Source organism: Rhamphochromis longiceps, linkage group LG4, assembly GCF_057381845.1.
Source record: "Rhamphochromis longiceps isolate RC_006_pf linkage group LG4, R_longiceps_female_GT1.1, whole genome shotgun sequence".
NCBI lineage: Eukaryota > Metazoa > Chordata > Actinopteri > Cichliformes > Cichlidae > Rhamphochromis > Rhamphochromis longiceps.
This window is the reverse complement of record NC_140560.1, coordinates 18486434-18498464: the sequence shown is the minus strand read 5'-3', so window position 1 is coordinate 18498464 and position 12031 is coordinate 18486434. Positions and strand designations below refer to the sequence as shown.

At 42.2% G+C, this 12031-nt stretch overlaps 1 long non-coding RNA gene across 1 annotated transcript; it reads left to right on the top strand.

Moving 5' to 3' along the window:
- The first annotated feature begins 2259 nt into the window (after positions 1-2259).
- LOC146671413 (uncharacterized) lies at positions 2260-8384 on the top strand. Its single transcript, XR_014911458.1, has 3 exons — positions 2260-2489; positions 7969-8050; positions 8252-8384. It is a non-coding gene; the product is annotated as an uncharacterized LOC146671413 (long non-coding RNA).
- Positions 8385-12031: the final 3647 nt, after the last annotated feature.

The window sequence follows — 12031 nt, the reverse complement described above, 5'->3', positions numbered from 1 at the left end:
AATTAAAAATTTAGTTAGGGCATTCTACCATAAACCAAATTACAGGGAAGACAGAGCACTGTCATCATCACAGACAGTCTCAGCATCATCTGGAAAGTCAGGGTGTGATGGAAGGGCTTTGAGAGGACAGCAATTCATTACAGGGCAGAAATATGGTTTTGGGGTTTTACTATGGAAGGGCTAAAATGTATTCAGAGGTACCTCAAGATAATAAAAATATAAAATTAAATTAATTCTTTTTTTTTCTTTATCTTTTTTGCTTCCAAGCATGGGCTCAGTTACTGCAGCATATGTGTTTTTTAACTACTAAACTCTGGACACATTCAATTTATTGAATTCCTGTCTCCAGTAACATGTGCTCAGTGTTTACTACCTTTGCCTTACAAGAGTTCAGGGTTGGGGTGGGCGCACACTCTGTGATTCTCTGCTCTGTCCATGCTTATGTTGATCTTCTCCAGCTCAGGTTTCAGATCTGTATTTATCAGTCTTACAGACTCAGTCAAAACAAATTCTGAATGTCAAGAGTTTCAGTTATATATTGGTCCTTTTCCACCAGAATATCTGATCCAAGCAGCAATAATATCACCACTAGACCCTGAGTATTTACAGGTCACTCTGTGAGAGTCTCCAGGTTTTTTAAACACTGGTTAAGTGCTCGTTTCTTACAGACTGTTACGGCCTCTGGCCTCAGGAGGCCCCGCCTTCCTCTATGGAAATCAAAGTGCTCCAGGCCTCACAGGGGATTGGCTGGCCCGGACCTATGCCCGCCCCAACTTCATGCAGATCAGAGTGTGTCAGACCACTCACACCATTGGCTGCTGCAGGAGCTTTGAGTACGACAGACCAATGACACAGCTGCCTGCAATTACCAATTGCCTTTGCCTCCCGTGAGATGTTTAGATGAATAGTGTTCTACTGGTGTTAGTAGTGTTACTTGAGTTGTTTGTTATGTTTGTCTAAAATCCCTCTATTGCCTAGTGAGCTGTTTCACTAACGGTTTTCAGTTGTGTTAATAAACCTCATGTTTATCTTTTTAACTAACCTCCTGGTCTCTGGGCTCATTTATGTTACATCCGCCGTCGCCTAGCAGAGCCGGGTCGTAACACAGACAAACAGCAATAATTAGTGTCTGTACTTCAAACACATAATTTCTCATTCATTTGTCTCTGCACAGTCTACTGTGGTGGTTAATGATAGTTAGAGATCAGCTTGCTTCATCTCCTCCTCCTTGTCATGATTCCCGGGTCTTGAACCCAGAGTTTTTACAGATTTTACAGCAAGTTTTTTATTATGATATATGATTAAGTGTAAATGTGCATGTTGCCCTTGTGAACACTTTATATGAAGTAGTTTGTGTTGTTTTGAGACTGGACAGGAGAAAGTATTACAAAGTTGCTTTCATCATCTTTGTAGTAGTGATTATTGTGTGAATTTGTATGTTTGCTGAATCATTTTCACCAAACATGTGACTGTTGAGCATGATAATAAACAGTCTTTGTTATTATTACATAGCAGATATAGTTGCTGTCTTTGTTGTCTATAGAGATGGTAAACTGTCTCTGAATTGGTGTGGGTAACATTTGTTGCTACTACTACTTCATTGAAGGTAGTGATCACAACATAAACCTCAGTCTGTCTGAAAACATTTCATTAAAGAAGCTTATTCATGCCTTGACATTTTATTTAAGAGCTATATCAAGATCTTTCAAAATCTTTTTTTTTTTTTAGATTTTCCACACAAACTTAATAGTTTTTCTAAGAACTGTTTCCTTCCCACAGAAACACTTTTGAATACATTATTGGTCTTGGAGCTCCACCTCTGGTGGCTTCATGCTACAACTGCTCAGCCACTGAGAGGTTTTTGTTCAGCTCTGCTGATGCTTTGTGTTACTGTGGTATCGGGCACAGTAATAAACAGCAGTGTCTTCAGGCTGCATATTCTCTCCATTTAAAGTCACTGTCTTGCTTGAAGTGTCCAAATCAATGCTGAACTTGCTCTTTAGTGATTCTTTATAGTATGAATACCAAATACTTTTCATCCCAATCCACTCCAGTCCTTTCCCTGCAGGCTGTCTGATCCAAGCTGTGTAGTAGCTGCCCATAGAATAAGAGACCTGACAGGTGATGGTCAGACGCTGACCTGGCTGCACAATCACAGAGGGTGGCTGTATCAGCTGCTCACACTTCACACCTGCAGAGAAAACATGTTGAATGCAGTTCTATAAAAAAACAGTGTATGGTGTCCATGCTGTCAGTGTTTGTGTTCAGTGAGACTCACAGGATCCAGCAGCGAGCAGCAGCAGCAGAGCTACAGAGAACATGTTGGTGCTGAAGGTGATCTGACGGGAGCTTCTCATCTGATGAAACTGACGGACTGATTTCAAATCTTTATTTCAAACTGAGAGGAAGTTCACTTTGCATACACATGGAAACTGTCAGGTTATAACTGAAACATGCCTGACTGCTTTGCTAACAGAGAGTTTGGAGAGGTGAGAAACTGAAATGTAACTTTAAAAACAGATTTATTTGAACAAGAATGAAACATTAGATGATGTTTTTTAGCCAACATAAGTTGCCTGTTGAGTACTGTGAAAGTATGAACAAAGTAAATCAAAATGGATTCTATTCATTACAACCAAGATGAATGAATAGATAATGATAAACTTATTACAGATCAATGCAGTTCTATTGTTTATTATATTGAGTTGGAAGTCATTTGTGTGAAAGAAAATTGCTCATTTTAAGAGCTGTGTACAGTGTTTCCTCACCTTGGTTCACTGTGGCTCTCAAGCACATTAATAAACAGAATAATAAGCAGAAATCCTCCTGCTGTCAACCCTCTAACCTGCAGATACGCTTGCTTTCTGTTTTTGTTTCTGGAGATTGTAGAAAAATGCTATATAAGAACCAGTCCATTTACCAAAACCTAAACAAAAAGACAAACTGAAATATGTTAAAGATTCAAAACTCAAAAACAACACAAAAGACCAAGGCAAATATGTTTCAGGAATACTGCACTTTGTTTATTTATTTAATTATTTGCTTGTTTATAACAAATTGTTAAAGGAAACATTATTTAACCATCATGGGAGTTAGATGATCTTAGATAGTGGGTTAAGTGCTGTTTTATAACATAAAAGACGCTTCCTTAACAAAATGGTCTGGTGTGAGAGTCTCTCTGCTTGTCAGTTCTTGTTAGTGTGTGTGAACCTTTTGTTTAGGTCTCCTAATGGTTTTTGTCTCAATGTGTCTCTCTTTTACTTTAATACACAGCAGTGTTTTCAGGCTGCACATTCTGTACATTGATGGTCTGCCTGATGAAGTCTAATTCAAAACTGAACTTCATTATCTCAGTGTCTCTAATAGCCTAATGTGGCCTGAAAGCTAAATAAGTTGAACTCCATTCATCCATCCATTTTCATCAGCTTATCTGCTGCCGGGTCGTGTGGCCAGCCTAAACAGAGAAGCCCAGACCTCCCTCTCCCCGACCACTAAGTAGCTGCCAGGCTAGCCGAGAGACATAATTTCTCCAGCGTGTTCTAGGTCCCATCATATTATCTTCTCTGGGTCATAACATAATTCAAAAATCTGCGACTTGATTATATTCTGTTTTGAATTTATAATATAAATATTTTTATATATGGTTTAGCCATCTGTTTTCATTAAAGATCTCAAACCCAGCAGTACTGTATACAAGCTTAACACAAGGATTTTAGTTTCTAGCTGATGTATTTAGCAGGAAGAAAACAAACTTTAGATGACAGAGAACTGGATGCCGTGCTTGTTGAGGCGATCGACTAGTGTGGTCTTTGCAAATGTAGCTCCTGGAGTATATACTCCTAACAGGACTTTAGTTTTAGCAGCTGATGTATTTAGCAGAATTAAAAAAATTCTAACTACGGTAAAAGTTAAATAAAAATCTTAAAAGTCTTAAAAATAAATAAATAAATAAATAAAATTCTAACAACAGATTACCAAGCTTAAAAAACAAACAAACAAACAAACAAAAAACATTGGCCCATAAAAACCAAAAATCACCATCAGCCCACTGATAAGACAGACGAACTGGCCCTGATGAGAAGCATGAACAGAGACTTTGCCTCCTCCGGTGTGTTATGTTTTACGGAGACGTGGCTCTGTGAGGACATCCCGGACAGCGCGCTCAAGCTGGAGGGCTTTCATCTGCTGCGCGCTGACCGGCAGGCCTCTCTCTCTGGTAAGACCAAAGGTGGAGGTGTCTGCTTCTACATCAATAGTGGCTGGTGCACAGATGTAACAGTGATTGCTCAGCACTGCTCTTCCTCTCTGGAATACCTTTTCATTCACTGCAAACCGTTTTATTCTCCGCGGGAGTTTGCTTCATTCATCCTGGCCGCTGTTTACATCCCGCCAGATGCGGATGCGCAGGCAGCTCAGTGCGCACTCGCGGAGCAGATACTGCACATGGAGCGGACATTCCCGGACTCTCTCATCATTGCTCTTGGGGACTTTAACAAAGCCAATCTGAGCCATGAGCTTCCCAAATACAAGCAGTATATTAAATGCCCGACCAGAGAGGAGAGGACATTAGACCACTGTTACAGCACGATCAGCGGGGCCTATCGTGCGGTGCCCCGCGCTTCACTCGGACTTTCTGACCACGTCATGATCCACCTAATCCCCGCGTACAGACAGAGGCTGAAGCTCTCCAAACCTGTCGTGAGGACCAAAAAACTGTGGAGCAACGAGGCTGTGGAGGAGCTTCGCACGTGTTTGGAGTCTACAGACTGGGACACAATGAAGGCTGCTTCTAACAGCTTGGACGAGTTTACGGACACTGTCACCTCCTATATCCACTTCTGTGAGGACAGCATTGTGCCATCACGCACCAGGGTGAGTTATAACAATGACAAACCCTGGTTTACTCCTAAACTCAAAAAGCTGTGGCTGGAAAAGAGAAAGGCGTTCAGAAGCGGAGACAGGGACTGCTACAGAGAGGCCAAGTACAGGTTCACTAAAGAAGTGGACATTGCTAAACATCAGCACTCTGAGAAGATGCAGCAGCAGATCTCAGAGAATGACTCGGCCTCTGTGTGGAAAGGTTTTAGGAATATCACAAACTACAAGCCTAAAACCCCCCACTCCACTGATGACTTGCTCTTGGCCAACACCCTTAACGACTTTTACTGCCGTTTTGACGAGCCATCAGGCAGCCTTCACACCTCCAACGGCCCCAACAATAGAGACACTTTGGACACTCATTCCCCCACCTCTCCCCCCTCCATAGAGCCATCACCACCTTCAATCACTTCACCTGCAACACCCCCCTCCTCACCCCACACAAAAGAGGATTTCACACCACCTCCTCCCACCACAACTCTTCATATTCATGAAGCAGATGTGAGGAAGCAGTTTAAGAGTCTGAATGCTCGAAAAGCTCCCGGCCCAGACGGTGTGTCTCCTGCCACCCTCAGACACTGTGCAAACGAGCTGGCCCCAGTGTTTTCTGGCATTTTCAACTCCTCACTGCAGGCATGTCATGTGCCTGCCTGCTTCAAGTCCTCTACCATAATCCCTGTCCCCAAGAAACCTAGGATCACTGGACTAAATGACTACAGACCCGTGGCTCTGACATCTGTGGTCATGAAGTCATTTGAGCGCCTAGTTCTCTCCCATCTCAAGACCCTCACGGCCCCCCTCCTGGACCCCCTGCAGTTTGCATACAGAGCCAACAGGTCTGTAGATGACGCCATGAACATGGCCCTACACTTCATCCTGCAGCATCTGGACTCCCCAGGAACCTACGCCAGGATCCTGTTTGTGGACTTCAGCTCTGCCTTCAACACCATCCTTCCAGACCATCTCCGAGGCAAGCTTTCCCAGATGAATGTGCCTGATCCCATCTGCCGGTGGATCACTGACTTCCTGACGGACAGGAAGCAGCATGTGAAGCTGGGAAAGAATGTCTCGGACTCCCGGACCATCAGCACCGGCTCCCCTCAGGGCTGTGTTCTTTCTCCTCTGCTCTTCTCCCTGTATACTAACTGCTGCACCTCCACCCACCAGTCTGTCAAGCTAATCAAGTTTGCAGATGACACCACCGTTATCGGACTCATCTCTGACGGGGATGAGTCTGCCTACAGGAGGGAGGTTGAACGTCTGGTGTCCTGGTGCAGCCACAACAACCTGGTGCTGAATGCCCAGAAGACAGTGGAGATTATTGTGGACTTCAGGAAGCACACAGCTCCACTCCCCCCCATCATCCTGACTGACACCCCCATCACCTCTGTGGACTCGTTCCGCTTCCTGGGTACCACCATCACCCAGGACCTGAAGTGGGAGCCCACCATCACTTCCGTCATTAAGAAAGCCCAGCAGAGGATGTACTTCCTGAGGCAGCTGAAGAAATTCAACCTGCCAACACGGACGATGATGCAGTTCTACACTGCAATCATCGAGTCCATCCTCACCTCCTCCATCACCGTGTGGTACGCTGGAGCCACTATCAGGGACAAACAGAGACTGCAGCGTGTTGTGCGCTCTGCTGAGAAGGTGATTGGCTGCAGACTCCCATCTCTGCAGGACCTGTACACCTCCAGGACACTGCGGCGTGCAGCTCGGATCTCAGCTGACCCTTCTCACCCTGGACACAGTCTGTTTGACCTGCTCCCCTCAGGCAGGAGGCTCCGGTCCATTCGCACCAGAACCTCTCGCCATAAGAACAGTTTCTTCCCCTCTGCTGTCGGACACATGAACAATAACCGTATGACTGTTCCCACCACTAACACATGACCCTACGCTGTGTTCACTGCATCATTCCATGTTTGGCACTGATCACCACCTGCACTCATGTATATATCATGTATATATCTATCCACTTAGCACTTTTAATTCTTATTCTTATTTTTATATTTCTATGACAGTGTGTTTGCACTGAAGCACCGCAGCAATTTCCTAATGTTGTAAACCTGCTTAACATTTGGCAATAAAACCCTTTCTGATTCTGATTCTGATTCTGATGCCCGATGGCCAGTCCATTTGTGTGTATAACTAGGTAACTGCATTTGTAATTGTGCATTATATTATAAACTCTGATTGTGTTGTGTAACAGAACTATTGCAGTTATGAGTGTAGTCATAAGAGTTAACAATTTGGGGTATTAATTTGTTTTAATTTTCATATTTTACAGTTTGGTTCAAATTAGTTTAGAATTGTAGCACTTTTATAGGTATTTGACATCTTCATGAAATAAATGTCATATTTTCATTAGATACTCACAATTTGTTCCCACATGATACTTGTTCTTAGTTTATTTCTGTATGATATAAAATGGCATACACAAAGAGGATCAAATCCTTCTTTGAGTCCCAGTGTCTTCTGAACCCATTTAAACAAAAACACCACTTAAATCCTGGTTTTCAACTAAATCTGAGCAGCCCTGCTGTTGATTCTGCTCCATCCACTTCATCTACCTCCACAGTTACATTCTTTGAAGACCCAAAGGAGTCCATCTGTTTTCCCAACATTCAACAAGACATGTGGTCACTTTTTGACCACCGCTTCATGCCACACCCTGGTTTGCTCTGCTCTCCTAATTCAGACATGTGCACTACTCAGGCACTAAATGTAACAAGTCCTGCTTCTATGGAGGATTGCCGTCCATACAACGGGCTATCACATAGTTGTAATACGTAATATACAAATATATGTAATTAATATAAATCCTGTGCATGAATAAGTTAAGCAAATATGAATTTGATTTAAATTAATATCCTAATGCTACCTCTGAATGTGTATTGTTGATAGTTACACTCATCTTATGGAGAAGCCTTTTTGTATGTTTCCTGTATATATTTGATCCTTATAAAAAAATAGGCACAGTTTCTGAATTACTAAAGTAAACAGTCTTTAAGCTTCTTTGTGACTCACTGAGTTTTTAAATGCAAGAATGCTGGAAGTGTCTGAGTCAATCCTGACCTTTTTCTTCAGTGAGTCTTCATAGTGAGAGCTCTCACTACTTTTTCCTCCCTTTACCTGCAGGCTGACTGATCAGCTGTCCAGGAACTGACAGGTGATTGTCAGACATTCATCTTCAGTTCATTTCTAAAATGCTGAAAGCAAATTCTGACTTGTTTTGATGTGGTGAGTTTTTGTACAGCATTTCTTCCTCTTGTGTCACTGTGACTCTTTGGCACAATAATAAACTGCTGAATCCTCAGTCGTCAAGCTGCTCATCTGTAGATACACCTGCTTTCTGCTGTTGTCTCTGGAGATGGTGAAGCGGCCTCTGACTGACTGAGAGTACCAGATATTGCCGCTATTACTCTGGATCCAAGCAACCCACTCTGGTCCTTTTCCAGCAGCCTGTCTGATCCAAGCAGCATGAAAATCGCCACCAAATCCTGAGTATGTACAGGTCAGTCTGTGTGAGTCTCCAGGCGTTTTGACCACTGATTCAGACTCAGTCAGTGTTTGACCCTCAGTACCTAAAAGTGTTTAGATTTCATTAGTGTAATCAAATTTTCTTTCCATAGTTTTATTTGTCCAATTAATTAGTTTGCTCTTACCAGCTGAGAAATAAAACAGAAAAAGAAAAAATGCTAAATAAAAAGGTCTGATCATTGTAACAGTTGTTGTCCCGTCTGCAGAGTGTATGTTGAGTCTTTGTGTTTTTGTCACGGTTCGCTTGAGAACTCACACGCAGGACTCAGAGGCACAGTCAGTATTTATTACAGTTCCACCAGGTGTATATACAAACAGTGCAGGGGATAGTCCTATATACAAAGCGATGACAGGAAAAAGGCTCCGGGGAAATCCAGGTAGGGAAAAGACACTTGCTCCTCTTCTGACTCTCTCCTATCGTGACCACTCTCTCTCCAAACACTCGCACAAAAAAGGAAACCGCTCGGGGAATGCAGAGTCGGGTCCAGGGGATCTATGTACAGAAGGAAACAAACGTTAGAGGTTTTGCGCAGGGAAGCAAAAGAGAATTTGCTCAGAGCTGGGCTGCACTGACGCGAGTCACACACAACGATCCAGCGATGAGTAGAAGCCACTCCCTGGCTTAAATGCTGGCTGCACTGATGAGGCCCAGGTGTTTCCACTTCAGAGGGGCGTGGGCCGAGGGCGTGAACCCACCATGAGTTCCGCCCTGGCGAGAGAGCGAGAGAGAGAGCAAGAGAGAGAGAGCAAGAGAGAGAGAATGCTACTAGTCAGCGGCCTGCTGATCCCCTGGCCGTGACTTTTATGTGGCTACGTCTCCTTAACATATTAAAAAAATATATTAAGTAAAACCACATTATCTTATTTTTTATTTGTTCTTTTTTTATTTATAACTTTATAACTCTTTCACTGGTGCTGCATAATAAAATACACTCAGACATGGCCGTGTCACTGTTTAAGATTCCTTTTTAACTGTATTTTAGATATAAGATCTTGGATGGCAGAAAACGTTTTACAGCTTAACCAGGACAAAACTAAAGTTTTAATCATCGGTCCTGAGGCTCAGAGAGAGAAACTCTTCGCCCTTCGCTACTAGTGAAAAACCTTGTAGCGAATCTTCTTACGCTATTTATATTTATATTGTATCCCATTCTTATTTATTTTATCTTTTTATCATGTATATATTCTCATTGGGTCATATCTCCAGTGTTTCCTCGGAGGGGGCTCTCTGCACCGGGGCTGTGATCGACCGTGGCTGCTGGGGCTCTGTCGGTATTCTCAGCCTGGCTGGGGGGCTTCTTTGCATCCCTGCTGTGTGCCCAGCCTGGTGGCTGCGATCTGTGACCGGCTCCCGGTGCAGACAGCTCCCTGTGATAGTGATTTCCTCACCTGGCTCATGTGTGCCGAGCCCAATTTGACTCTTTAAGTGTGTGTGTGTGTGTGTGGGGGGTGAGTTGAAGGGTGGGGTGGGCTGCTTTTAACCACGTAAAGCACTTTGTGCTACATTTCTGTATGAAGAGTGCTTTATAAATAAAGATTGATTGATTGATTGATTAAAAATGCACTTTTCCTTTCTTTGACCCAAACTCTGTGACCTGGCTCTGTGGCACAATAATAAACAGCTGAATCCCCAGTTGCCAAGCTGTTCATCTGCAGATACACCTGCTTTCTGCTGTTGTCTCTGGAGATGGTGAAGCGGCCTCTGACTAACTGAGAGTAGTAGATTTCATTACTATCATAGCGGATCCAAGCAACCCACTCTGGTACTTTTCCAGCAGCCTGTCTGATCCAAGCACCATTAATATCACTGCTGAACCCTGAGTATGTACAGGTCAGTCTGTGTGAGTCTCCAGGCCTTTTAATCACTGATTCAGACTCAGTCAGTGTTTGACCTTCAGTACCTACAGACAAAAACATAATTAGCTTCTTTATATCAAACATATCTTAATGTTTGCAGAAGAAATGTGCTGTCCTTACCAGCCCAGTAAACTGACATAAGAAAAACAAAGGTAAACTCAGGACACTTCATTGTATTAGTCATGTCTCTCTGCTCAGTCTACAGTCATGAAAATCTCCCATATAGTGCCTTTCTTATATTTGGCAACACATGCGTAAAAATCTGAATTTGCATAAACTCCTCCTTAAAGAAAAACTTCGTCTCATATAAAGATCTGCACACGACTTATATTAAAATATTTAAGCAAATATTATATATATTTACAAATGATTATTACTATTTGTTACTTAATAAATATTAATTTTCTCTCAAAATTTAGTCACCAATTGATTTATGATACATGGGCAAAAAACTCCATATATATTCATTATTAAATGTGTGCTCCATTATGTAATACAGTCATTAATCACAGGAATATTATGACTCTTTACTGTTAAAGCTACTTTTGATTGAAGTTCTGAAAAAGTGGATTCACAACAACATCAGCTGTTGCTTAAAAAAAGGAACCAGATCAGTAACATTTTATGAGGCATCCAAAACTCCATAAAACAATATACCTCCAATAAAACTAATCCTCAGCATGGTGAATGATGGACATATCAAAAATGGTTTACCATTTAAAAAAAATTTTTTTAAAAAACACCACATACTGAATATCGAACGATGGGTGTTTGCCAAAAGACAAGCAAAAACAAGAATATATATGAAGACAAAGCAAACCCTTCTCTTGATTTAGTATCACAGTGTCACTGTGACTCTTGAGGACAACAATAAACAGCAGAATCCTCTGATGTCATCTGCAGATTCAGTTGCTTTCTGCTGTTTTCTAATATTTCTGTCTACCACGCTCTCTATCAAGAATAGCGACTCCTTAAAGCCATTTCATACACCCTTAAATCATTATTGGTCTCCTCCTCTGGTGGCTTCATATTACAAATGTGTTCATGCACTGAGAGATTTTTGTTCAGGTCTGCTGATGGTTTGTGTTAAGTTTGACTTTTTGGCTCAGTAATACACAGCAGTGTCTTCAGGCTGCATATTCTGTCCTTTAGAGTCACTGTCTTGCTTGACGTCTCTAAATCAATGCTGAACTTGCTCTTTAGTGAATCTTTATAGTGAGAGTCCCCAGTGTATTTCATCCCAATCCACTCCAGTCCTTTCCCTGCAGGCTGTCTGATCCAAGCTGTGTAGTAGCCACTTAGAGAATAAGAGACCTGACAGGTGATGGTCAGACGCTGACCTGGCTGCACAATCACAGAGGGTGGCTTTGTCAGCTGTTCACACTTCACACCTGCAGAGAAAACATGTTGAATGTAGTTCAATTAAAAAATAATAATAATAGCTGTCGGTGTTTCTGTTCAGTGAGACTCACAGGATCCAGCAGCAGCAGCAGAGCTACAGAGAACATGTTGATACTGAAGCTAATATCGTCTCTTCTTCGGAAACCTCCTGCAGTATATCAGGTCTTTATATTAGCCTGGGAGGAAGTTTACTTTGCATACAGATAAACACTGACAAAATAAAAAGAAATATAGATTAAAGAGTCAGCCATGGGTACAGATTGAATTTTTGTGAGGCATAATAATAATAATAATAATTTTAGAGTGCAATAACGTCTCCCATTCAGGAAAAAATACCACTGTTACACAAAGT